Below are 23,809 nucleotides of genomic sequence, written 5' to 3'. Positions count from 1 at the left end.
AAGTTGTATTACAAAGCTGTAATTATCAAGACAGTATTCTGCTGGCACAAAAACAAACACATAGATCAATGGAACAGAATAGAGGACCCAGAAATGGACCCACAATTGTATGGTCAATTAATCGACAAAACAGGAAAGAGTAGCCAATGGCAAGAAGACAGTCTCTTCAGCAAATGGTGTTGGGAAAACTGGACAGCAATATGCAGAAGAATGAAAATACACAAAAATAAATAAAAAATGCATGAAAGATGTAAATGTGAGACTGGAAACCATCAAAATCCTAAAGGAGAAAACAGGCAGCAACCTACCTGACCTAGGCCACAACAACTTCTTACTAGACATGTCACTGGAAGCAAGGTAAATAAAAATAAGAATTAACTATTGGGACTTTATCAATATAAAAAGCTTCTTTCTGCACAGCAAAGGAAGCAATCAACAAAAGTAAAAGGCAACTTATGGAATGGGAAAAGATATTTTCAAATGACATATTGAGTAAAGGGCTAGTATCCAAAAAATCTATAAAGAATTTATCAAACTCAAGACCCAAACAATAAATAATCCAGTTAAGAAATGGTCAGAAGACATGAAGAGACACTTCTCCAAAGAAGACATCCAGATGGCTAACAGATACATGAAAAAATGTTCAACTTCATTCATCACCAGGGAAATACAAATCAAAACCACAATGAGATATCACCTCATACCTCTCAGAATGACTAAAATTAACAACTTAGGAAACAAAAGATATTGGTGAGGATGTAGAGAAACTGCTGGTGGGAATGCAAACTGGTGCAGCCACTCTGGAAAATAGTGTGGAGGTTCCTCATAAAATTAAAGATAGAACTACCCTCTGACCCAGCAATTGCACTACTAGGTATTTATCCAAAGGATACAGGAATGCTGTTTTGAAGGGGCACATGCACCCGAATGTTTATAGCAGCACAATGGAAAGAGACCAAATGTCCATCGACTGATGAATGGATAAAGAAGATGTGAGATATATATAATGGAATATTTCTCAGCCATCAAGAAGACTTGAAATCTCGCCATCTGCAATGATGTGGATGTAGCTGGAGTGTATTTTGCTAAGTGAAATACGTCAGTCAGAGAAAGACAAATACCATATGATTTCACTCATATGTGGAATTTAAGAAACAAAACATGAACATAGGTAAAGGGAAGGAAAAATTAAATAAGATATAACAGAGAGGCAAACCATAAGAGACTCTTAACAATAGAGAGTAAACTGAGGGTTGCTGGAGGGGAGGTGGGTGAGGGGATGGGCTAAATGGGTGATGGGCATTAAGGAGGGCACTTTTTGGGATGAGTACTGGGTGTTATATGTAAGTGGTGAATCACTAAATTCTAGTCCTGAAACCAATACAACACTATGTTAACTAACTTGAATTTAAACAAAATTTTGGAGAAAGAAAATAGAAATAAGATAATCACTGTAAGGTAAGACATTAAGAATAATAAAGATTAGGGAGAAAAAGGAAAAGGTATGAGAATAAGGACTTTAGGGGTTTGGGAAGGAAGAGAAGATGGTTACAGGATTTAAAAGATTTGGAGATGGCAATGTATACATTTTATAACATAGATACTGGATTTATTAATCAGGTTTTGCGCCTTACAAATATATTTTCTAGACTGGCTTAAAATGACTTTTATAAAATTCTAATTGAATTTGAGCATGGATTAACTACTAGGTTTTTTTTAATGTTTTATATTTATTTTTGAGACAGAGAGAGAAAGAGCATGAGCAGGGGAGGGGCAGAGAGAGAGGGAGACACAGAATCTGAAGCAGGCTCCAGGCTCTGAGTGTCAGCACAGAGCCTGATTAAAAGATTAGTTTAAGGGGGCGCCTGGGTGGCTCAGTCGGTTAAGCGTCCGACTTTGGCTCAGGTCATGATCTCACAGCTTGTGGGTTCGAGCCCCGCATCGGTGAAGCATCGGACTCTTGGTTTCTGCTCAGGTTGTGATCTCAGGGTTATGATCTCAAGGTTGTGAGATGGAGCCCACATCAGGCTCCACATTGGAGCCTGCTTGAGATTTTCTCTCCCTTTCTCTCTGCCCCTCCCCTACTCATTCTGTCTCTCAAAAAAACACATTTTATATTTATGAATAAATTTAAAGTGTGCATAATTTCTATACAGTAAATGAAAAATGTTTCAAAGAGAAAGTTTAAAAACCTAAACAAATGGAGGATTATACCATTTTTATGGATGACATTATCTAATATTTTTAAGATATGAATTTGTCAAATTGACAGAAATTTAATGCAATCCCACTTAAAACAGCAATAGGCCTGTATTTGTGTATGTATTTTTAAATATAAATCAAGTGATTCTAAAATTAATTTTGGTATAAAAGACCCTAGAATAAACAAAACAATCTTGAAAAAGAACAAGATTGGAGGACTTACACTACTTGATTTCAAGACTTACTCTACACTTATAGTAATTAAGTCTCTGATATTAGAATAAGGGTAGAAAAATAAACCAATGGGACAGAATAGAGCTCAGAAACAGATCCACCATTCATGGTCAATAGATTTTTAATGAAGGCACTAAGAGTTTCAATGGAGAAAGGAAATTTTTTAAACAAATGGTGCTGTAACATCCAGGTAACTATATGAAAAATAATAAATCTTGATCTCTAGCTCATATCATTCACAAACATTTGTGAATTACAGACTTAAACATAAAAACTAAAACTATAAATATTCTGGAGGAAAATGGATAAATCAAACTTAAAAAATTTTTAATTCTGCTATTTAAAAGACACCCTTAAGAAAATGAAAGGCAAGCCATTAGACTGGGTAATAACAACTGCAACACATGTATCAGGCAAAGAACTTACAGTCGGTTAATATAAAGATTTCTACTTTGTTTAAAAAAAGTTAATTAATTTATCTGAAAGAAGACTTCAATACATTTATTTCAGAGTCTAAAGTACCCAAAGCAGAAATAAATATTTTCCCAAAGAAAGTGACAGGAAATACTAATGATTTACTGTATTTATATCACACTTTGTGTTTTTCAAGACACTTTCAAAGCGATAAAAACATGGGCCTGTGACTTGGTGACAGCATTGAAGTGAATTGTGCTACCCAATAGTATTTCTCACTTAAGATGAATTTATAAGTTTGCTAGTCAATATGTTCTACTAGAGGAAAAGTCAAACTACTTCATAGTGTCAAGGTTAGAAGGGCCAATAAAAGTCACCTACTGTCTAGACTGCTGACTTGCTATAAAATTTGATTACATTACAAACAATCATATTTTTAACCAAAAGGATCAAAAGTCCAGGATTGGTGAAAAGTCAAATATTGGGGAGGAGTCAGGGAGCAGAAGCAGCTTGTCTCAAGACAACACAGGACATACAAATAGGAAAGAGGGAGGGGACATTTGTTAGTCAGTCAAAGCCCTGCCTCAAGTAGCCTTGGTGAAGATCAAAGTGGAGAGATGGGAACTTTTAGCACCAGCTGGGAAATTTGCTTTCTTTTTTCCTGGTGATTTCTGATTAGTGTCTGAAAGTCTCTGCCTCACTGTCTTAGAATAACCAGATGACTTAAACTCTGGGTGGACATAGTGGTCACCAGAATGGAAGAGGGCTCCTGCAGTAAAAAAAAGTGTGTGACAGTTCCCATCTGGCCAGGCTATTGGGCTCATTTTTTTTTTTAATGGTTGTTTTGTCATTAGTCATATAGGTGTGTAAGAATTATAGTGTTTCAGAACATTGTAGCTAGAAAGGACTTTCTACATTCTATATATTCTGTACAGTAGAAGGCATTTTGTGCAAAAAAAGGTTATGTCATCAAGTAAGTTAGCTACTACTATCACAGCTAAACAGGTACATGACTTTTCCCAGCTGTCAATAAGTTGAATGTGCATTATGAATTTCCAAGAAGGGGAGTATAGTATGCAAAGTTTCTTAAAATTACTTGATTGTAGATCTCGCTTATTTATGTATGCATTTAGTCTGCAGATTATCTCATAGGACAGGTGCACTATAGAACACACGCTGGGAAAGCTGATCTGGTAGAACTCTTAGTACTAAGAGTCAGTAATCAAGTCAATTTTGACTTTATATGAAATAATGTAAAAATTTTAGCTTTAACAACCAGCACATGGATTTCTCTTAGAGTACATTTAGAGTCCCTGGGGATGGCAAATAAGACTCCCAGAACACTGGTGTCAGTAGGAACTTAAGAAACAACTAATAAAAATGGTTAAGTTGTTCTGGCATGATAAAGTAAAGGGGATTGATTTTCCTCTTGGGAGGTAAAGAGACTCTGCGGAGAAAGAGATGGCGACATGATGTGAAGAAGGAAACCAAATGATGAGAAGAGCCTCAGAAATTTTAGTTGGTACTAAAGGACAGGAGGTTGCTTAGTGTATAGTTTGAAACTATTCCTCCTGCTGTAATTTAAACCTCCTCTGGCATTCGCAAATCTTCAGGAAAGTCTTCCATACCTGTGCGTGTGTGTTTAAATGATTATTTTTGGGTGGAAATCGATGAAAGATTTGGATTTCATATCTGGATCAGAGCAGTGAGGAATCACAACAGTATGAATGAAAGCAGAAGTTAGACATGGAGAAGACTATGAGAATATGAGAACTCTGGGAATTTGCAGACCTCTCTAGGACATGAAACTAGGGATCTGGGCAAATTTTATCTGGAACTCAGTGGGCAGAGGATTCTTAGCTGACATCTCAATATATATGTACATGTGTTACCATTATCATCAGGTTTTAATGGGCTGGAGGGGCCCCAGCTGACATCTGGGGATATTACACACATATATTACTATCATCCAGGCCAGGGGTAACTGTGGTGACTAGTAGTTAAAATGCATTGCTTCCAGGAATAATAAAATAGTAAGTTAAGAGAAATTATCTGTGACAGAGACTAACTAGTCACCAAAACCATTTCTCCCTCCTGGGCACCAGCTTGACTACATTTCCTAGTCTGTCTTAGCAATTGGGTGTGAGCATATGACTGGGTTCTTGCCGATGACGTGTGAGTAGAAGGGATACATGCCACTTCTGGACCTTGCCCTTAGAAACTTTCTCATGACATTCTTCATGATCTTTTTCCTTTGACTGATTTGATACAACCAAGTGCTGTGACACTGAACACTGCATGCAGAAGATAGAAAAATCACACAGAAGAAAAAGCCAGGGCCTCCAGATCACCAGTTAGAGGAACACTGCACACAAATCAGGACAGCCATGTGGATGTGACCTGACCAAATGTAATTGTTATTGATTCAGAGCCTTCCACTTCCAAATTCACTCCTTTATATTACTCTGCGAGAACAAATTTGGGCCCGTAAGTATTTTTCTGTGGCCACCAAAGTGTCGAGGCTTTGCAAATGGATGATGGAGAGACACTGAAGGACCAAAGGACTCTGCCTCCTGGTGCCAGAGCACCCTCACTAGGCAGGCTCCTGTGGCACTTACAGCTTCTCCATCTTCTGCCTCCTGAAGTGCCTGGTGGTGAGCAGGACTCAGCTGCCAGCAGCTTCCCCTGGTGGTTTTAGCAGAGTGCCTCTGGGCAGATGTCTCCCTGTGAATAGCTTTCTCTGACACCCTGCACAGCAGATTTCTGGAAGGTGTTGCTGACACAATATGGCAGTGACTTTTCTGCCACTCATTGAAACACAATCATGTTCTTTGCAGCAAGGTCTAGAGCTCAGTCTTTTAAAACATTTATTCTAAAGAATTTTAGAAACATTTATTTAAAAATCTTTATGGCCACAAGGCAACTTTTTACCTATAGCATACCTCACTCTGGATGATACACTGTGCTTGCTTTTTTTTTTTTTTTTTGTCTGAGTGTGCTTGACACACAATGCTACACTGGTTCCTGGTGTATAACGTCGTGATTCAACATTGCTATGCATTGTGCTATGCTCGCCACAAGTGTGAGTCACCATTGGTCAGCGTACGATCCCATCACAGTGCCACAGACCACGTTCCTTATTCTCTACCCTCATTTTGCTGACCCACTCATTCCACAGCTGGAAGCCTACATCTTCCACCCCTCCTTATCCGTCCTGCCCACCCCCCAGCCCCACTCCCCTCCAACAACCATCAATTTGCTCTCTGCACTGATAGGTCTGGTTCTGGTTTATTTGTTGTTTGTATATTCATTTGGTTTCTTAGATTCCACATATAAAGGAAATCATATGGTATTTGTCTTTCAACTGTGACTTATTTCACTTGCCATAATATCCTCTAGGTTCATCCATGTTGTTGCCGATGGCAAGACCTCATCCTTTTTTGTGGCTGAGTAATATTCTTATATATATAATATTCACGGAAAAATATATACATATTGTATACATATATATCTCATCTTTTTTATCCATTCCTCTATCGATGGACACTTGGGTTGCTTCTATATCTTAAGAAAGATAATTTTTCAGGAATTTGTGTGTCATCCTTGCATAGGGACCATGCTAATCTTATCTGTATTGTTTCAGATTTAGTACATATGTTGCTGAGTGAGCCCTGACATACTGTGCTTTTCAAGAATTCCATTTTTTTTTAAGGGAAAGGGGATTAACACATTTGTTCAGAGCCAAAGTGCCCATTATTATTAATGTTTTGTTTAGGAGTCAATCATCTTTATGAAAAACTACAGAAATGCCATTACTTAATTTCATCAGAGCTTTAGTCTATGTAAGAGTTACATTTGGGGGGGGTATATTTTATATTCAGACAAATGTATTTTATAAGTATTCCGTTTTGGATTTATCCATAATTTACAGTTTGCAAATTATGGAGAGTTTAGAGGTAAATGTTTGCTTTATTTTGCCTCAGTCTTATGGAAATGTGATTGTATACGTTTTCCTTCAGAGGAATAGTTCACATTTTATTTCTAATATATATCAAATAAAAATGATTCTGTAGTAACTGATTATAGGAATAAATATATCTAGTTGAACTTTTCTTAACTCTAATGCCAGTATAATTTCTCTGTCTTACAACAGTTTTCACAGAGCTATCAAGTATTTTGTGTTAACATATTATAAGATTAAAACTTCTTGATATCAAACCCAGAATATAAAATAGTTTTGAAACTGGAACCTATATGAATATATTTCCAAACCAAGAAGTCACATAAATTAACACAAGTGACCCTGAGTATATAATTTTATTCCTAAACTATTTAAGCAATGTTTCTACTATGAAACATGGATATTGATATTTAAGAAGCAATAATGCATGGGCATATTATACATTTAATGCATTATTACCAAAAGCAATCATTTAAATTTAGGTAATTGAACATATAGCTTGCAATTATATACTTAAATTATCAGTATGATTCTAACATTTTCTTTTTTATGTTTATTTAATTTTTTTTTAATGTTTAGTTGTGAGAGAGAGAGAGAGAGAGAGAGAGAGAGAGAGAGAGAGAGAGTGCACTCATGGGTTGGGGAGGGGCAGAGAGAGAGGGAGACACAGAATCTGAAGCAGGCTCCAGGCTATGACCTGTCAAGCACAGAGCTGGATGCAGGGCTCGAACTCATGAACCACAAGATCATGACCTGAGGTGAAGTCAGATGCTTAACTGCCTAACTGACTAAGCCACCGAGGCACCCCAAAGTTTATTTATTTTAGAGAGAGTGAGATCATGAGCAGGGGAGGGGCAGAGAGAGAAGGGGAACAGAGGATCCAAAGCAGGCTCTGTGCCGACAGCAGAGAGCTCTGTACGGGGTTTGAACTCAGGAATCCTGAGATCGTGACCTGTGCTGAAGTCGGATGCTTAACCAGCTGAGCCACACGGGCGCCCCTGATTCTAACATTTTCATGAGTCATTTGTCTGACTTCCTTATAATAGAAGCAGAAGTTTCTAATTTTCGTAAGAAATGTTCAGATCCTATAAATGAGTTTAATGGGCCAATTAAGAAAAAAAAACTAATGAAACTATAGTCAACCAAGCTTTTAGTTATTTAATATCATAAATTGTTTACTACCTGATTTTAAGGGGTACAGAAATCTAAGAACATTTACCAGACCTACTAGAAAGTATATGTTGTTTGTACTCATTGGGGGAATCTTGAATTATGTTAAAACTTATTTAAAACCAGCTGAGGTAAAGTCTAAATCCTTGCTAATGGAGAAGTTATTAAGCTTTCTGTTCCAGCCAGTGGCAATCTGCCCGTGTGTGCACAGCCAAAAAGTTGTATCCTGCTCCACAGCTTGCACATTTTGGAGAAGTAGCTTCCTGGTCCCGTTGAGGAAGAAGCAGCCCTGAGAGTATCAAGTGCCTAATTCCAAACTCAACCATCCCCCTACCTGTATTTCTCTAAACACATAGTCAACCAGCAAACTATTGTCTAAGGAAAACTAAGATTTGTCATGTGTTTGGTCACCCTATCCATCTAGGGAACTGACACATGTGCTTATGCAATTATATGCAGTATCATGACTACTAGAATGTCCCTATGCAAGTCTCTTGCGTTAATTTAATAATAAAACAATACTCAAGTTAATTGCTTTCTATTGAGCTGGACTTGAATTACACACAGGGATATAAAAGGTTGCCCAGCAGATGTGGTTCCAGGAGCCTGGGGAAAAGCAGTTCCCCAGAAAGAGAGCACTACAATTACAAAGATGCAGCTATCTTCCCGGCTATTTTAATGTTTGGGAAGTACATCTACAGATCCAGATTCAACAATTAGATAATTAGATATTTCTGAGAGTAATAAGCTGCTTTAAATTACTCTAAATACCAACAGCAGATATCAGACTGCTTTTGGAGAGTTGGTATAGGGAAGGAGACAGTACTGGGTGCCTCTCAGGAAACTGGGAACTTAACGGGAGGAAAGGAATGTAGAAAAGAGCTTTTGGAAGGCAATATAAATTTAGGACTGTGACTAAGAGTTTTACAGAATTTTGCATATTTCCAGAGTTTTAAAACATATTGGCAGTTTGTCATATTTATTCTAGATCTCTTTTTAAATGGCAAAAATTAAAGTTGAGGTTTCTGTCTCTTTCTAGGGTACTTGCTGCTGCTCTCTGCAGGCAATTCCTGTGATGTAACTGTGTATCTGGTCCATATTCTTATCCTCCGTTAATTCCTGTGATGTAACTGTGTATCTGGTCCATATTCTTATCCTCCGTTACATGCATACCCGTCTGAAACAAATGTAGAGTCATTGTCTTGTTTGTCTTAAAACTTTACATAACTGGCTTCATACACAAATATTTTTCTACAACTTGCTTTTTTCACTCAACACATTTTTTGAGCTGTATCCATTTTAACTGCCACATAAAATCATTTGGTTGAATGCATCACAATGTGTTTATTCACTCCCCTCCCATGGAGATTGTTTTCCCACTTAGATTATTTTCAAATCTTCACCATTACATGTGAATATTTGTGATTATGGCTGCTTATACTTGTGTGGGAAAGCCTCTCTAAGGAGTTGCTAGGTAGTAGTGTACGCCCATTGGCCCCTTTTCTAGACACTGGGAAAGTTTCTCTTCCTGGCAATTGTAACTATTTTATGGAGGGATGCCAACTGAAATAGATACAAACATAACAATGTTATATATATTTTTCAGATCGATGCTTACAACTCTGCTTTTTTGAGTCACCTCATGGAATTGTATTTTAAATTATATAGTGTTTTTCCTTTTCACTGTCTTTACAGTTTTTCAAATTTTCAATTTCTTCTTGAGGTCAAATTTAATAGTTTTCTCTTTTGCTAGGAAATAATCCTTTTTAAGAGGTTTATAAATTTAACTTTTTAAAAAACATTTATTCATTTTTGAGAGACAGACAGAGTGTGGGTCAGGTAGGGGCAGAGAGAGAGGGAGACACAGAATCTGAAGCAGGCTCCAGGCTCCGAGCTGTCAGCACAGACCCACTGCTGGGCTTGAACTCACGGACCATGAGATAATGACCTGAGCTGAAGTTGTATGCTTAACTGATGCCTTAGGGGCACCTGGGTGCCCCTAAGAGGTTTATAAATTTAAAGCCGTAGAATTACATATGATATTTTCTGGTAATTATTTTCACTTTCCTTTGTCTATGGTTCCATTCTCATGCCTAAATTCATTTGTGTTCCCCTCTTTTGTTTTTCTTGATCAGATTAATTAATAATCTTCATACTTTCAAAGTATGAAAACTTTTGGATTTTTTTTCATTAAAAATTAATCTTTTGAGCCATTGTATTAATTTCATCTTTCTAATTTTTTTTGATTTACGCTTTTTGTAATTTTTGATGGTAAGTACCAAATATTTTGTTTTCATCTGAATGTTTTTGTTGTGTCCCATTGGTTTTGGTATGTATTCAGTAAATAAATATTTATTGAACATTTACTGTGTTCTCTGATTTAGGAACACATAAACACAAAATCTTGCCACAAAGACACTGATATTCTAGTAAAATTTGCCCACTACTTTATCTGCTGCAAAGTGTTTTCTTTTTGTTGCTTCCTATGTAGCTTATTGTTTCACATTTATATCTTCTTTGATACAAGTGCTCTTGAGGAGAGAGTGTTTCCTAATATCTGAGTACTTGAGATTTTTCTTTTTTAAGTTTTTAGTTGTTTATTTATTTTGAAAGAGAGTGAACACATGCACTTGTGTGTGAGCAAGGGAGAAGCAGAGAGAGAGAGAGAGAGGGAGAGAGAGAATCCCAAGCAGGCTGCATGCTGTCAGCATAGAGCCCAACTTGGGGCTTGATCTCACAAACCTGAGCCTAAATCAAGAGTTGTACACTTAACTGACTGAACCACCCAGGCACCCCAAGGTTTTTATTAAAAACTTTGTTTCCAACTTAATTGGATTTTATTCTGACAAGAGGGTTTTCTTTATAGCCAGACAAATCATCAATTTGGTAAATATATGCTGCATTTTTTGTGTTGACCAGATCTATCTCATTCTGAAAAAAAACTATTGTAGGCTTTTGTTTTAATAGTATACATATCAAATTCTTGTTCCGTTTTGAATGCTTTTGCTTTATATATTATATCTTCTGATGTAGTATCTATTTGTATACTATTTATTGCTTTTAACTTTATATTTCACCCTGTTGGTTCTATTCCCACTTACTTTCTCTTTGCCTTTGCCTGGTATTTTTTTCTTTTCCTTTCCTACCTTGTTATTTTCGACCATTCTTTATAACTTAATGATAAGTGTATTTTTTTTGAAGCAACAAATAGCCTGTTTATTTTCCATTGAGAAATACTTGACATACATCACTGTATAAGTTTAAGATGTATCACATGATGGTTTAATTTACATATATTATGAAATGATTACCACAGCAAGTTTAGAGTTTAGTTAATATCCATTATCTCATATAGATACAATAAAAAAAGAAAAAAAATTCTCCTAGTGATGACAAGTCTTAGGATCTTTTCTTTTTATAGGTTTTTTGTTATTGTTTTAACCCAGTCTGATTAGTGATAGATTTCAATGTTTCACATTTAGTGTAATACCTGATTTGCTTGGCTTATTCCTTCTGCCTTTATGTTTGTAATTTATAATTTTTGTTAACCTTTTATTCTCTTTTTCCTTTTTTTTTTTGCTGGATTGATAAAGTTGCAATATAATTTCCTTTATTTCCTTCCTCCAATGTTATTATATGGATCATCTCTTTGTCCACATTTCCCTGTCTCGTTCAATTTACATACTACTAAAAGTAATTTTTCTACAGTGTGGGTCTTTGACTTGAAAACAAGTTTGGTTTGTTAGTGTCAGGAGTTTGTTAGTGTCAGGTACCAGACTACTCTAGTACCATTATAGTATATAGTCCATGATAGTCTTCCTCACTCACTGTGAATTGAAAGTTTCTTTGTGACTCTTAGATTGGTCCACTGAACTTTCCAGAGGGTACTTATTCTTGATGGTAGGGCTCTACCGTGCTCAGGGCTAACTAAAGCCTAAGTGCCTCCTCTCCATTTCCTCTCATACAAATGCTGATATTATATGGATTTTAGAGGCTTTTATTTGTGGGGGAGTCTTGTCACCTAGTTTTGTTATCAATGTTGTCCATGGCTGTTTGGTTTTGCTCTTCTAGTTTCTCTGTTTTTATGAAATGTCTTAGGGGATTCATAAACCAAGCCCTTGCTGCCAAAATCTTTCACAGTGCCTCCTCTGACTTGCTTTTTCAATAGAAAAATCTGACTTCTATGTGAAAAGACAATAAGGAGAGCAATATTAGGAATATTAGGAATTAGAAGAGGAAGTATTGCAATAACACTGGCATGAGAGGACGATGGCATAGAATATAGTAGCTCTGGTGGTGATAGTGTGAAGTCGTCAGATTTTGGAATCTCTTTTGGTGTTGTTCTTTTTATTATTTTAAAATATTTTTTTTACATTTTCTCCTACAGCCATTCTGTCTCATTGGAAATTTATTTTGTGTTTCTTTTGGCTGATGACCTCCTTTAGATGTGATTTTTCCTTGTTGGCTCACTACAGCTCAGGTCTGGCTGTAGGGGTATCTCAGACTGGGAGTTTCAGAGGTGGTGGGATGTGGAAGAGGGGCTCCTGTTGTAGAGGCAGGCAGGCTGTCAGTTGCCTGCTGAGGCGTCTGGCAAATCCTCTTTGATTGTTGAGTTCTTGTCCTCTCCAAATCTTAACTGGGAGAAAAATTTTGTCCTCCCATTCATTCTTTACTGGTCTTTGCAGCATCAGGAACACTCTCCACGTTCATAAAAGGCTGATGGCAGTTGCTTTGGGAACTCAAAGTGGCAAGCTCATCCCAGTTCCTGTTGCTTTCTATCCTTTGTCCTTGGTCTGACGCTTGGATAGAGTTCCACACTAGTTCCTTATGCGAGAATGAGTTCAAAGTCTACAAACCTGTCGATTCCAGGAGGAATTTGGCCAGGAAAGAGAAATAGCTTAAAGTTGAAGATGGATGGGAAAAGGGAAGGAACTCTCTTTAGGACTATGCTACAAGGATTTTCTCTGGAAAATGCTCTTACTATCCCAAATATCTTTAAAATTATCAGAACCTGGTTTATCTCATCTTAATATACATGTGGGTTCTGTACATTTAATAGATTGCCCTCATTGTAAATTGTCAAGTAGATGAATAAAACCATGAAGATTATAAAAGAATAAGTATACTTCAGGAAGAAAATAGAACATTATTTTTTATCTGAAATTTTCTTGAACTTTTTGCTTTATAAGATTGTTTGGAACCATAAAGGAACATATGACAGTGTTCTTGTTCTCTAGGTGTTTACAGCTTGTTTAAAGACATGGCATATATCAAATTTAAGAAGAGAGGCAAGGGAAGAAGAGAAAGAAAAAAATACCTCATATAAAGCAGTACGGTTCCATATGTGCGTTCTAGACAAGTGCTGTAGAAATTCAGAGGAAGGGCAGACAACTGGCAACAGTAACTTTAAGTTTAAAGCGGGGTATTCTTGGGGCGCCTGGGTGGCTCGGTCGGTTAAGCGTCCGACTTCGGCTCAGGTCATGATCTCACGGTCCATGAGTTCGAGCCCCGCGTCGGGCTCTGTGGTGACAGCTCAGAGCCTGGAGCCTGTTTCAGATTCTGTGTCTCCCTCTCCCTCTGCCCCTCCCTTGTTCATGCTCTGTCTCTCTCTGTCTCAAAAATAAATAAACATTAAAAAAATAAAAAAAAACACGGATATTCTTCATATTTCATGATGGTATGACTAACCAATGGTTACGTGAAGTTTTATTCTACAGACATCTATTCACCAAAACTGTGTGCCAGGCTCTGAGGGTTCGACAAAGAAGGCAGCGTTGATCCTCCTTGCCAGGATTTCACGATCTAGGAGACTCTACTCAGGAGGGCATCCATTTTGAATTGGCTATTTTTTCAAGCTTTGTGATAGATTTAGTTCACGACCAACAACATACATGTGGATATGGTTTGACCAGGCTATTGAAAACAATGTCCCTCATGGATGGTGCTTCCAAGAAAATCAGCAGATGCAGACATCCAGATTTGACAGTGACTCTGTGGCTGAGATTTGCGAAGTTCCTATGAACATGATGGTATCAAAACCCAAATGTCTCCGTATTTGACAGTATAGGGTGTAGAAGTGAAACTTGCACTCATCATTTCTAATGCTGATATTGGAGAGTGTGTGAAAGATGTAAAGTAATACATGTTTACTTAAATTTAGGATTCATGCTTCACTGCACTGAAACATTTTGTTTAGATGCAGCCTCAATTATCTTTCAACTGAATCACTTTCTAAACTTATTTTAAGCAATTGATTTTTCAGTAATAATACATTAATCTTTGTGATGTCAAAATCATTAATAATAAAATCCTGTACAGAGTGCTCTGAGCAATACATAATTTCATTATGGAGCTAAATGACATGCACACATTTTGGTTATTCTACAATAAGGAAAAATAAAGACAAATTTGTGTTTTTATTTTCTTTTTAAAAAGATAAACAAATTCTGTCTTTTTATTCTATTTAAGAATTCACTCTTTTCCTCCTTCAGATGTGAATAAATATGACAAGAAATGTCACTGAACTAATATTAGACACTATGGTATTAAATCCTAGAGAAAAGTTATACAAAAAAGAAATTTATTTCATTTTTAAGTTTTAAGTACGAAAGCATAATACCAATGCTTCTAAGTAGATTAGTGAATCCTCAAAAATGTTTTTCAGTAACCCATGGAGCTGTTTTGAGGCCATTGGCCATGATCTATAAAAATTAAAAGCTGAAAAATCCAGATATCATTTTCAGTGAAGTAAAAATCTATTCATTAATGTAGTGATTTGTCTTACTATGGCTCATATTAAGGTATGGAATAAAATCTACAAAAACCCATGGCCTTACTCAATGTCTGAATGGTTAATGAGTTTCTGCAAAGTATTATAAATGCTTTCAAAATGACAAAGCATTTAAACATTCCTCTATAACTTAAAATTATTCAGTGAATCCTTGACAAAGGAGCCTTAGGCCGCTTCAGATTCATAATGTCTTAACTATAATATTAAGTATGTGCAAATCCAGAACACTTGAAATTTAAAAAAAAATATGTCAAAAATTCAAAACTCTTTATTTCTACAACTGTTTTATGGTTGCCATGGCTTTAAAAGAAGTATTAAAGTATTCAAAGTATTCCCTTCTTAGTTGTCTGCGGCTTTTCTAAGCCAGCGTGGTTGCTGTAATGGAACCAGGGGCTCTCTGTGGCTATAGGAACTTTGTTACTTTTGCTAGAGCACAAAGCAAATGAAGGTCATGTCTGAATTTATTTACAAAATCCTACCTGTGACAGATTAACTATTGAATATTTATACACAGAAGATGTTAGGAACTTGGAAAAGATTTCTCTGGGGCTTACCTTGGAATTCATATTTTCTTTAATTTGCTCAATTTTAAAATTCTGATTATAATACATAGATATTTGCTTCAGGAAGACTGTTCTGACTGCTGTCTTTCTTGGGCCTCACTGCACCCTCCCCCCTGCACCTCTGGATGCACGTCCATTACCACTGACTCATCAGAAAGCTCCTTCAGGCAAGCAGTCATGTCACATCTGTCTTTGTCCTTTCACTGCCTGGGCAGTGCCTGTATCATAGTGAGGGAAACTTGTCTGTGGAATAAATTAATCCCAGGTGTAAATTTAGGAGAGACAACAGTAAGAGAGGCGAGTAAGATAACCTTTTGTGTAACTACACAGTGTATCAGCTTACTTATATGTACCCATTGTCATCCATTTGTATTTGCTCTTACAACTATTTTTATTCCCTCTGTAGGCTACAGGTTTCTACCCAAGTTTCCCTAAAAGCACAGAATGAACAAAGATCCCCAGGGGCTAGAGAAGCTTAGTCTGAAGGGATTGTCATAGTTGTTATATTCTTACATTTCATTTTTTTTAAATGTGAAATTTCCTATTATCCATGTTTATTTTATTATAAACTAGACATAAACATGTAATATATATTACATATAAATATATAATATCTCTGTATTTATTTGATTATAACGTTTATTTATTTTTGAGACGGAGAGAGAGCATGAACAGAAGAGGGGCAGGGCGAGAGGGAGACACAGAATCTGAAACAGGCTCCAGGCTCTGAGCGGTCAGCACAGAGCCTGATGCGGGGCTCGAACCCACAGACCGTGAGATCATGACCCGAGCCGAAGTCGGGTGCTTAATCCACCGAGCCACCCAGGCGCCCCTGTATTTATTTGATTATAAACATGATTTTTTTCTCTAAATCTTTAATTAAATTAGATAGTACAGGAATATTCATTTTATTTACCCTATGGATTTTTATAACCCCAGACTGATAAATGTGGCACTAAGATATATCTCTTCAACAATATAGGCCATTTCTGGAAACAAAGGCCACTTTTCAACTTTGAGCATTTTGAGTGCTTCCCCACATGACACATCTAGGAGCTTGAATTTGTTCTGAAATATTCTATTAAAATGAAATTTAAATGATAATAAATTTATATTTCTTTCTTTTTAATATATGAAATTTATTGTCAAATTGGTTTCCATACAACACCCAGTGATTAATCAATCAGGATCAGAAATATTATCCTATTTGGAGAACACAAAGTATTAAAAATATTACACAACAGAGGGGAAAACAGAGTATTCTTTCTATGGCCATTTATTAAAATGATTTCCTCATTCTTTACCTCATTCACTTATCACATTATCAGGCATCTAAGGAACTTATGACTCTTTAGGAAAGATAGGCAAGAAAATGTATTACACAGTGTAAAACAGAATGTCTGTGCTGTCACAGAGTTGAGAATTTTAGTGTCGGAGTGCAGGGAGAGGTGAACATGGAGACGTAGAATGGGGAAGGCCTTATGGAGGAAGGTGTGTATATGTGCAGCTAATTGGAGTGGCAGGATTCGGAGTTTGATGTAAGAAAATCACCACTAATCTGCTAGTAAAAGTCCACCAAACTGGTTTGTTGAAGCCGATAAACAATGTGATATTAGAAAAAATTGTCTACCATGTGTGGGTCCTAATATTACAAAAAATGGAGTATTATGGAGCTTGAGCAGCTCTCAGCAGTAGTCCAAGATTTCACTCCATGGGCTCCTTTTAAAGCAGAAGTGTTATTATTCCACACCTCACATGTATATTTAATCTTAAAGATGTAGACTTTGGCTGGAAGAACGCAGAAACTAAGAGATAGTTATTGGCACAATCTGTAATGTTCCATCAAGATTTTGAAATAATTTAACAGCTTATATCTAAGAGACACTGTTCCTTACTGATGTTATAGCTATGCCTGACCTTGCTGACATGACCATCCATGTATCCCTCATGACATTCAGGGGCAACAATACCAGTAGACCATTCTGTGTTCTTCAAGGTTGAGACTTATGCAAACAGGCTGGGCCCTTTTTAAGGGAGGAAAAAAAAAACTTATAATAACCAGAGATAAATATAAATAGGTTGACAGGTGAAATACGAAAGAATTAAGTTATAATAGTACATGTTACAAAATGTTAGAGTTTTTACATAAAGGTCTATGTAAATGGGCATTGTTTTGTATTCCACTGACAAGTAATCATTTGTTGTCATTTATTTCATTGTTGTCCAGTTAGTAGGTGATGTATGAACTAGATCTTGCTCTTTCACTCCTCAGTTACAATTGTTTCTGCTAAAGACTAAGTTGCTGTCAGTCAGGGATGCTCTAGTCTAGACGGAATTTCTACCCTGGGCGGATTTAGATGCCACTACATGTCCTTGAGATTCTAAGAACACTTGATTCTGTTATAAAAGTTTCAACTCAGTGAGTTGTGCAGGGAAGGTTGGTAGATTGGGAGAATGCACTGTCTGAAGAAATAGTAGAACTCAGAGGCTGTCTATACAAAGTAAAGGAGGAAAAGAAGTAGAACATAATTTAGGAATTTGACCCTTGGTTAAGTAGTATATTTATAGAATTAAAGAAAATTCACATCTTAAATCTCATTTAACGATTAAAATAAGGCCCAGAGCCTCATTTGGCAAGACATTAAAAAATAGAATTTATTTTAATCTCCTGGTGATGTCCCATTATAACTCTTCCTTTAGATTCCAAACTTCTGAAATGATTTTTTTCGTGTTTTTATATATATGCACACACACATAAACACACATACGTATTTTAATAATTCTGGGAAAAACTCATATTCTTTCCTTGATTTATTATGATTCATTCAATTTCTGGAAAAAAAGTGTTGTAACTATTATACCATAATCACTGAGAAATTGTCTACTTCTATTAATTTTTCAGGGCTTGCTTTTGCAAGCTTGTCTAACCATGACTCCAAGGACAGTGACTCCAAGGACAGTTGCCAGCTGCTATTTGAATGAGTTTCGCACTATCCTTAATCAAATGACTAAAATGCACAGTCTTAACCAATAAACACTGTGAATCTCAAGGGCTTCAGTCTTCTAAAACTCACAGTTTACATGGCAACCATTTGAAGGAGAGGCTGTGGAAGAGAAAGCTATATAAATACTTGTATGGTAATTTAACTACTATTAATTGAAAACTCTTCATTTTTTTTCCCCTTCTTTGTCTCTCATTCCTTTCCCTGTGTGTTCAGCATACACTTTCCACCCCACTGTCATGGCATAACTAGTGCTATGGTCGGTCTGAATGTTTATGTCCCCCCTATTCTACCACCACCTCCACCACCAAATTCATATGTTGAAACCCTAACCTGTAACCTGTAAAGAAGATGGTATTAGTGGGTGGGGTCTTTGGGAGGTGCATAGGTCCTGAAGGTGGATACTTACAAATGGGATTAGTGCTCTTATAATAGATTTCCTCACAGAACTCCCTCGTCGCTCCCACTGCATGGTTTTACAGAGAAAGGTTGGCACTTTACAACCCAAAAGAGGTACCTATGCTGGCACTTTGATTTTGGACTTCCAGAATCCAGAACTGTGAGAAATAAATTTCTGTTGTTTCTCAGCTGCCCAGTCCATGGTGTTTTGTTACAGCAGCCTGAATAAACAAAGACAACCAGTAATCATTAATTCTGGAAGCAACTGGGATGGGGGAGGTGATGAAAAATGTTACTCATTTGTAGTTTTCTTTTTATTGAAAAAGCAAATATAAGGCATTTATGAAACACTTTGTAGGAAAAATTAGATATGCCCATATAGTCACTTATTTCTGGAGCTCCAGAAGAAAAACTCTTCCTGGTAAAACCAACTTATCTTTTTGTTTTGTTTTGTTTTGTTCTGTTTTTCCTGTTCATTCTCTTTGGCAATTCATTGCACCCATGGCCGGAGTGCTGGCAGCTTAATCCTAACCAAAACAAAATTCCCATGCTTCTCTTGTTTTTAACCCCCACTTTGCTGCTGCTCTCTCAAATATCCCCCAAAGTCTAAATTAAAATTGGTTAATGGGGTACTAGGCCTGAAAGCTTCCTCACAAATTATTTGGAAAACCAGTGTGCTGGCGAATGCATCTGTCTATGTCTATTTCTGAAGTACTACATCCAGTTTTGGGGCCTCCAAATGAAAATGTTCTATTTCTGGTACTGGCTGAGAACATCTCTGATGAAAGCTCACTCCAAAGGAACATCGTATTTATTGAGTGCTAGATAACAATATCTAGCTAGATGATAGATGAAATTATTTCCCAACCCATTCATCCAAAGTATCTTTTGAAAATTAGTTTCCTAGGCTGTGGACACAAAAACTTTGTGATGTTTTATGATAATTAGGATAGTGCTTTTAAAGGGTTGTTCACGTAAAGATTTTTTTTTTTGAGAAAAATATCTAGTGTTGTTAAACTAAATTTCTTTTATGTTGAAGTTGGAAAAGAGAAACATAGGTTAACCTGAAAGGGGGAACTAGATATGACTGGCAAAGTGACATTTCCACTATAGAACTTTAATATATTTTAGGCTTTTTCCCTGTAGATTTCCCCCTAGAAACTTAGATTAAACTTTACAGCTCAACATGAAAGATAAATAAAATGCAAAAGAAAATATGCACTTCCCCTGACAAAATTTAAACATTTTTAATCCACAAAGCATGGTTTCTCACTGAAAGGAGAGGTTTTTTCCACTCCTTAAGAGAGCCCATTTATCCTTTGTATTAATTCAACAACATGAGGAAAAAATTATGTTCCCCAAATCTTTGTTACCGAGATTGGTGGCTATAGCAAGAGAATTTAAATCAGTCAGGGAAACTTTTTAGAAATTGTCTTGTTATAAAACCTCTTGTCAGGAGACAAATACCAGGCAGTATACATCTGGCTGAGTGGGCTGAGATATTATATTATCGACCTAGAGACCTGAGGAAATCTTATTCTTTGATGTGTTATCTGAATATAACACACCACAATGTATCTATGGCTATTTAAAATAAAGGTATCCAAAATCCCAGAAAAAAGAGATATATTTAACATGTTGGAGATTGGGTTCTGAATTGAGACAGCTCACTCAGTTGAAGACAGGGTGAAAAATTCCGATGGCTAGGAAAGTAACTGATCTCCCTCTCTTTCCTTTCTTTCTTCTCTGTGTTTCCCATTATTCCTGACAGCCCTGCCTTATTCCAGAACAGATTGAAATATTTGACAATGATCATAAAGCATGTGTTCTCTAAGAAAAATAGAGTCCGCCTGCTTTCAGCAAACCCTTTTTGAGACTTGTATCAGTTAGGGTCCCAGTGGGAAAGAAATAGCACACTCCAAAGGGCAATTGAAAAAATTTGAGGGAAGGGACGGGTTACAAAGTATAGGTAGAACTGCAGCAATCAATCAAGAGTAGTGAAATACCCAAGGACTGGGGTAGCAATAGTAGGAAACCATTATCCTCCTTTGAGGATAGGACAAGAAAGGACAAGAAAAGGTAGCTATTGCTGCCAGTGGGTGACTATATGTATAGGGTCTCAGTAAGAGCTGAGGCCTTAGGTATAAGAGGAGACTACTGCCAGATCTTGGACCAGCAGGCAAAATGCAGAGAATAAATAACCTTGACCTCTCTGCTTCCTTCCACCCTCTCTTCTACTGGTGACTCCCATAGACTAAACCCAACGAGAAATCAGAATGTAATAGACCCTGGCTGAAGTTAGAACACAGAGGAGAATAGAGAAGGCTGCAGAATTGGTCTGAAAAGGCAAAGAATGTCTAGCGTAAGTATGTGTTAGGCAATATATTAACATTAGCATCTTTTTTCCCCCTTCTAGATAGCATATATAATGCCGTAGATTAAAGGATCATAAAGAGAATAGATTCTTTCAGAAAAGAATTTACAGATTTTCCCAACAGAGGTATCCCCACTGCCTCCATCTTGTCAGCTCCATGGTCTGTTCCACCTATTTTAAATGGGCATGAGTCTGCCTCACTCCCCGATTCTATCCCAGTCAGTCCACATTACCAGTAACTCCCATCCTACCAGACCAGTAGCCATTTGTCTATTTCTTCTTGGTATTGGACATAACTGACCATTTCCACCTTCATAAAGCACTCTTCTTTCTTGTCTTTTTTGACACTTCATATTTTCAGTTTTCTTCATACTTAACTATCCATTTCTTCTCATGCCCTTTGGCCAATGCCTCCTCTCTAATTTATTTCTAGAGACTGTTGGAAGCAGAGCTTGGTCTTTGGTCTTCTTCCCTTCCCTAGGTGATATTTTCTGGATTGATGCTTTAATTACTCGAATTTATATCTTGATCCAAGAACTTTTCCCTGAGAATTCTAATGCCTGCCATTCACGCTTGGATGCCTGCTAGACATTGCACGCAAAAAAGGCACATTCAATACCAAAGTCTTGATTTTATTCTCTAACCTTGTACCGCCCTCAGTTTTATCATCTCAGTAAAAGATACAACAGTTGCTCAAACCGAATTCTTAAGAATCTTGATTTTTCACTCTCTTTCCTTATCCATTGGCAAATCCTGTCAATTCTACCTCTTGAACAGATTTTGAATTAAACTACTTCTCTTAGGCTTCATTTGCTCCCAGCCGAGGCCAAGCTGCCCTCCTTTCCACCTGCATGACTGTGTTAGCCTCTAACTGATCTCCCTACTTCCATTCATTCCTTTTCAGTCTATGTTCTACATAGCTACCAAAGTACTCATTTAAAAATGTTCATCAGAGAACACCTTTTCCTACTCATATCCTTCCTATACTAAGATGCAAATTCCTTGCTCTAGCCCGAAGGACCCGATGATCTGGCTTTTTCCATCACTTCAACCTAGTCTTGAACCATTCTTCTTGCTGATGATTCCCTAAGAGAGTAGTTTTGTGTCCTAGGAACAAATCAAAATCTTTTCCACTGTGGAGTCTTTGTGGTTGGTGTCGTATCTTTTAGAAAGCTCATTAATTAAGCATCAGCTAAAATTTCACCTTAACTGTGAAACTTTTTTGTTTCCTTCTGAGTCAGGGTTAGTTATTCTACCTTTTGTACTCCCACACACTCTGTTCTGACCTAGCTACAAAGGATTTCTTTAGTCACTCTTTTATACAATGTTTCCCTACTCTGGAGCATAGGTTACTGAGGAACAGTAACTTCTTATTTGTCTTTGTTTCTTTAGTGCCTGGAACACACAATATACTCACTAAACAGGTGTTGTGTTTATGAAAGAACTTTAAAGATATTTTGTGTGAGGAAACATCTAAAGTGAAATACCCAAGATAGTTATTTTCAATGACTGTGTACCCTTATATTGAATAGATAGTACATTTGTTTCATTTTAGCACACATCTGGGTTTAATGTGTAAAAGTTGGAAAAGGGGGTTTTGTTCAGTTGAAGGAACTTCTAAAGATTAGAACTTTATAGCTAGAATTTATAGTTCCATGTGTGAAATGGAACTGACTCACCAAAAAAATACACAGGAGAAGAGGCTGGCTGCCTGCAAATATTCTTAGGGAAGAGATCCCTGCATGGGTTTGTGAGGTTTTTTGATGTTGTTGTTCTTTTTGCTTTTCTTGTTTTGTTTTATTTGTTTACCACTATATTCTATATAGCCTATATCACCCATAGTTTCTATGCTTTCATGAATCACTAACATTGCTTTCAACTTGTCTACTATTACTTTAATTTCTGAGCCTACTTCCTATATGTTCATCTGTATAGTCAAGTAGCAGCTATTTTTTCTCTTGATATTTGATAATTTTCAAGTCTTGCCTAGTTGTATGATTTTAGGGGCATGTATTCATTTCTTTCCAAACTGATTGAATATTTATATACAGAGACGCAGTATGTATAGGAAGAAGTTCAATATAGTCTCCAGAAGCTGCCTAGGTTCAAATCATGCCATCACTCACCACTTTGTAGGCTATTCCTACTTCTACTAGTACAGTACAGCTTATGTTGCTTATATTCATTGATTGCATCTAAGATGCTATGGAACTCTAGATCTATTATTCACTTTTATTTCATATGATTCTACCTATTTAGTTAATCCATTTTAACTTTGGCCTATTTCTTTCATGGTATATTTTTAAAAAGTTGATTATTTCTTGGGGCACGAAGGTGGCTCCATCAGTTAAGCGACAGACTTCAGCTCGGGTCATCGTCTCGCCGTCCCTGAGTTCTAGCCCCGCATTGGGCTCTGTGCTGACAGCTACAAGGAATAATTTCCTATTTGATTCCTTAATTCATTGTAACTAAAAGTAGTCTTCTTTTCTACTACAGCTGGAGCCTGCCTCAGATTCTGTGTCTCCCTCTTTCTCTTTTTCCCTCCCCTGCTCACACTCTATCTCTCTCACTCTCTCAAAAATAAATAAATGTTAAAAATTAAAAAAATTAAAAGATGATTATTTCTGCATAAAGAATAAGTCATATTGATTGTAGAAAATGTACTTTGAATAAATAAATATACACTTTGGAGTAACTTTT

General features: G+C 36.7%; 1 long non-coding RNA gene and 1 other non-coding gene across 4 annotated transcripts in view; one reads left to right on the top strand and one right to left on the bottom strand.

Moving 5' to 3' along the window:
• Positions 1-23,809, top strand: part of LOC111562286 — a 437,724-nt gene that overhangs the window by 140,379 nt on the left and 273,536 nt on the right. The gene's annotated exons all lie outside the window — the stretch shown is intronic.
• LOC111556389 lies at positions 6,417-6,522 on the bottom strand. Its single transcript, XR_002735874.2, has one exon. It is a non-coding gene; the product is annotated as a U6 spliceosomal RNA (small nuclear RNA).

Source organism: Felis catus, chromosome C2 (assembly GCF_018350175.1).
Source record: "Felis catus isolate Fca126 chromosome C2, F.catus_Fca126_mat1.0, whole genome shotgun sequence".
Lineage (NCBI taxonomy): Eukaryota > Metazoa > Chordata > Mammalia > Carnivora > Felidae > Felis > Felis catus.
This window is presented reverse-complemented; position numbering and strand designations above follow the sequence as displayed.